At 46.9% G+C, this 5,270-nt stretch overlaps 1 pseudogene; it reads right to left on the reverse strand.

Moving 5' to 3' along the window:
• Positions 1 to 1,801: 1,801 nt before the first annotated feature.
• LOC147057647 (uncharacterized) lies at positions 1,802 to 4,035 on the reverse strand (annotated as a pseudogene).
• Between the last annotated feature and the right edge of the window lie 1,235 nt (positions 4,036 to 5,270).

Consider the following 5,270-nt stretch of genomic DNA (forward strand, 5'->3'; position numbering starts at 1 on the left):
AGAGCTTCAACTCCCACCTCCGGCAGAGCTTTTCCCACGTCCCGGGGGAGGCGGGGGACATTGAGTCCGAGTGGACCATGTTCCGCGCCTCCATTGTTGAGGCAGCCGACCGGAGCTGTGGCCGTAAGGTTGTTGGTGCCTGTCGTGGCGGCAATCCCCGAACCCGCTGGTGGACACCGGCGGTAAGGAATACCGTCAAGCTGAGGGAGTCCTATCGGGCCGTTTTGGACTGCGGGACTCCGGAGGCAGCTGACAGGTACCGGATGGCCAAGCGGAACGCGGCTTCGGCGGTTGCTGAGGCAAAAACCCGGGTGTGGGAGGATTTTGGTGAGGCCATGGAGAATGACTTCCGGAGATTCTGGTCCACCATCCGGCGTCTCAGGAGGAGGAAGCTGTGCACGGTCAACACTGTTTACAGTTGAGGTGTGCTGCTGACCTGGACTCGGGACGTCGTGAGTCGGTAGGGAGAATACTTTGAAGACCTCAGGGTCAAAGTCACTGAGGTAGTTAAAAAAAACTCCCTAACCCCCAGAGTTCTTAAAGGCTCTGGATGTTGTGGTGCTGTCATGGCTGACACGCCTCTACAACATTGCGTAGACATCGGGGACGGTGCCTCTGGATTGGCAGACTGGGGTGGTGGTTCCTCTCTTTAAGAAGGGGGACTGGAGGGTGTGTTCCAATTACAGGGGAATCACACTCAGCCTCCTTGGTAAGGTCTATTCAGGGGTGCTGGAGAGGAGGGTCCGTCGGGAGGTCGGATTCAGGAGGAGCAGTGTGGCTTTCGTCCTGGCCGTGGAACAGTGGACCAGCTCTACACCCTCGGCAGGAAGTTCGCTCAACCAGTCCACATGTGTTTTGTGGACTTGGAGAAGGCGTTCGACCGTGTCCCTCGGGAGATTCTGTGGAGGGTGCTTCAGGAGTACGGGGTGCCGAGCCAACTGATAAGGGCGGTTCGAAGTCCGGTTTGGGGACCTCAGCATCGCGTCTTTACTTTTTGCAGATGACGTGGTGCTGTTGGCTTCTTCAGGCCGAGATCTCCAGCTCTCACTGGAGCGGTTTGCAGCCGAGTGTGAAGCGGTCGGGATAAGGGTTAGCACCTCCAAATCCGAGTCCATGGTCCTCGGTCGGAAAAGGGTGGAATGCTCTCTCCAGATTGGAGATGAGATCCTGCCCCAAGTGGAGGAGTTCAAGTATCTTGGGGTCTTGTTCACGAGTGAGGGCAGGATGGAGCGAGAGATCGACAGGCGGATCGGTGCAGCATCGGCAGTAATGCGGACTCTGTACCAGTCCGTCGTGGTGAAGAGAGACCTGAGCCAAAAGGCAAAGCTCTCGATTTACCGGTCGATCTATGGTCCTACCCTCACCTATGGTCACGAGCTATGGGTCGTGACCGAAAGAACGAGATCCAGGATACAAGCGGCCGAAATGAGTTTCCTCCGCAGGGTGTCCGGGCTCTCTAGAGATAGGGTGAGGAGCTCGGTCATCCGGGAGAGACTCGGAGTAGAGCCGCTGCTCCTCCACGTGGAGAGGACCCAGATGAGGTGGCTCTGGCATCTCATCAGGATGCCTTCTGGACGCCTCCCTGGGGAGGTGTTCCGGGCATGACCTACCGGTAGGAGACCCCGGGGACGACCCAGGACGCGCTGGAGAGACTATCTCTCTCGGCTGGCCTGGGAACGCCTTGGGATCCCCCGGGATGAGCTGGATGAAGTGGCTGGGGAGAGGGAAGTCTGGGAGTCCCTCCTAAAGCTGCTGCCCCCGCGACCCGACCCCGGATAAGCGGAAGAAGATGGATGGATGGATGAACTCACGACGACTCCAACGTCAGCGGCGCATATGTGGCATTGTTTATATTAAGGACGATCGATGGATTTAATGAATTGGAGTGACACACATGGTTTTATTTATGTAGTAATTTGAATAACTCTGAATGTTACATCAGGCTCGTTCTCAGCTCCTCGTTTGTGTATATGTCATGTTAGCATCCCATATTGTTTAGCCTGTTGTTGGTGGTTCATGTCTGTTCTTGGTGTTGGAATTTGTGCGAAAAGTGCGATTCACTTTATTGTGCATTTTATTGCTGGTGCGACTTATACTCCGGAGCAACTTTATACCGAAAAATACGGTACTCACTTTGTGTCAAAGACGCACAAGATCGCAGCAACACACTCAGTCCATACCAGCAACGTTTAACTTACCGCTGCGCACAAGCTCCAACAATCGCGAGAAGCTGATGTAACTCACGCAAGACTTAAGGTGCGGTGACGTAACTGTCCAACATTTTAACATCAACATAGGAACCGTTTCTCCATTTTCTGTTATCTCTTCTCTTATTTTCTTCTGTTTTCTGTCTAACTGCTATTTTTTATTTTTCTTCTTCGTGCGACCGGTATTTTTATTCTTCGTGACAGGGGTCCGCTTTGGCCTGGAGAGTTAAGTTCAGCATTCGCTTTAAAGATATCTGGTGCCATCTAGCGTTGTGAATGGGTATGATGTCTAAACCCCGAATGTAAGACGACCTCCAGTTTTTCAGTCTTATTTCAATGCAAAAAAACACCGTCTTATATTCGGGCCAATACGGTAGTTTGGGTCGAAGCGGATCGAGGAAACACATTGTTTGTTTAGCCGCACGAACCAATTGTGTAAGCCTTTCAAGGGACACGTTTTTTAAATTTGAGACGGTTATTGCATGATTGTCAGTGCCCGTAATCGGGGGTCTCGACTGAGTGATTCGAACAGTCATCTTGATCTCGTCCCTAATGGATTCAATCTTTTGAGCGAAAAATGTCATGAACTCGTTGGCTGAGTGGAAAGAGCGGAGGTCGGCTGGCGTAGTGTTAGCTTTGCCACTGTATCGAATAAGTATTTAGGATTGTTTTATTGAGATTAACAGTTTGCGAGAAATAGTTTTTGCTAAGATAAGCGCATCTTTGTATTTCAGGAGGCTGTCACGCCATGCCTGATGAAAAACCTCAAATTTGGTTAAACGCCATTTGCGCTCATGCTTTCTACATAATTGCTTAATCGTACGTGTTTCATCTGTGAACCATGGAATGGGCATTCTACAGCAAATTTTCAGACATAGTGGTGCTACAGAGTCGATGGCATTTAACAATGTCGCATTGAATTCATTTGTGAGATTATCAATAGAGCCGATATATGCGGGAAATATGGCAGTTACCGGCGACAGTAACTCAGATAGCGCAGTCAGAGTTACGGAGTTAATATTACAGCTGCTGTAATTTTGATTGCGCTCTTTCTTTGACAGAGAACTAAAATTTCCATTTTTATTAAGTAGTGATCAGACATAACATTTGTGTATGGCAGTACTGTTTATATTTGAGGTTGGTTCTCGGGATAATACCAGATCTAAGGTATTTCCATTCTTATGCGTTGATGCTTGTATGGTTTGCGTAAAACCAAACGTATCAATTAAAGTCTGAAATGCCAAAGTAAGTGGCTCTGACGGTAAATTTATGTGGACATTGAAATCACCCATAATTATTATATTATCCGCATTTGTCACTAGATCAGCCATGAATTCTGAAAATGCATCCAGGAAGCCAGAGTAAGCCCTGGATGAACTCTATATAACAGCAAAATAAAACGGCGGTAGAGCTGTGGATCGGACAATGAGAACTTCAAATGTTTTAAATATGTTAATCGAACAAGGCCTAAATCTAAGATCAGAATTAGAGATAAGGGCGACACCCCCACCCTTTTTACGAGGACGCGCCACATGCAAGCTCACAAATTTTGGAGGCGAGGCCTCATTAAGCGGCAGCAGTTCATTAGGTTTTAATCAGGTCTCACAAAGACCAAATTTTTTTAGATTATGGTCTGTGATGAGGTCATAATGAGTACTGCTTTCGTGTGAAGTGATCTAATAGTCATAAAACCGAGTTTGAGTCTAATCGGTAGATCGGAATTCGTATCTATTGGAGGATTTTTAAACGAAATACGGGTAAGATTGTGTTGTCTAGCCCCGACACTACCTCTAAAATGTTTATTAGCGCGGTGGGAAGATACTACCATAGGTATTTGATAGTTAATATTCGGGCTAACCTTTTTCATTTTTCTGTTGAAAAAATTAACAAACTGGGCTAAATAGTGAAAAATGAACCAGCTTCGCTTTTATGTCCTTTTAATGATGGAAAGCCTTTGTTTCTTTGGCCCCAGCTCTCTGCAGGTCATTGGCCAGTTTAGTTCTGGGATTTTTGGCACTGTTCCAATGATAATTTCATTGAACAGGGTTATCTTGCATGGAGCCCAAAGCCCTTTTATGTAATACTTATTTTCCACTATACTATGCAAATTCATGCTCTAAAAATCCTAAAATGTTATTTCCAGTAGATTTTTTTTTACATTCTGTCTCTCACAGTTAGTGTACGCAATGGTGCAAATTACAGAACTCTCTCATCAGTTTAAGTGGGAGAACTTGCACATCTTGTCTCTTGCAGTTGAAATGTATTTATGATGAAAATAACAGACCTCTGTCAGAATTTTAAGTGGGAAACATTACACAATCTGTGGCTGAATTAATACTACACTGCTCAAAAGAATTAAAGGAACACTTTGAAAACACATCAGATTTCAACGGTGAAAAAAAAAGTTGGATATCTATACCGATATGGACAGTTTAATGTCTCAGGAACAAAAGGATGCCACATCTTTTGATGGAAATAAAGGTTTTCAGCCTACAGAGGGCTCAGTATATAGACACCCCAAACATCAAAGTGAAAAAATGATGTGGCAGGCTCGTCCATTTTGCCTAAATACAATTTCTGCAATTCAAAACTCTTTTCAATATCTTGTGTAGCCCCCATATGCTTGTATGCATGCTTGACAACGCCACGGCATGCTCCTAATGAGACGACGGATGGTGTCTTGTGGGATGTCCTCCCAGATCTGTCTAAGGGCATCAGTGAGCTCCTACAAAGTTTAACGAGCAACCTGGCGGCCTCTGATGGACCGAAACATTTTGTCCCAAAGGTGTTCTATCGGGTTTAGATCAGGTGATCGTGAGGGCCATTCAATTGTGTCAATTCTTTCATCCTCCAGATACTGTCTGCATACTCTTGCCTTATGAGGCCGGGAATGTTGTGGATCAGGAGGAACCCAGGACCTACTGCACCAGTGTAGAGTCTGACCATGGGTGCAAGGATTTCATCCCGATACCTAATGGCAGTCAGACTGCCGTTCTCTAGCCTGTAGAGGTCTGTTCATCCCTCCATGGAAATGCCTCCCCAGACCATCACTGACCCACCACC

This window comes from Syngnathus leptorhynchus, chromosome 4 (assembly GCF_054491065.1).
Source record: "Syngnathus leptorhynchus isolate UIUO chromosome 4, UIUO_Slep, whole genome shotgun sequence".
Classification (NCBI taxonomy): domain Eukaryota; kingdom Metazoa; phylum Chordata; class Actinopteri; order Syngnathiformes; family Syngnathidae; genus Syngnathus; species Syngnathus leptorhynchus.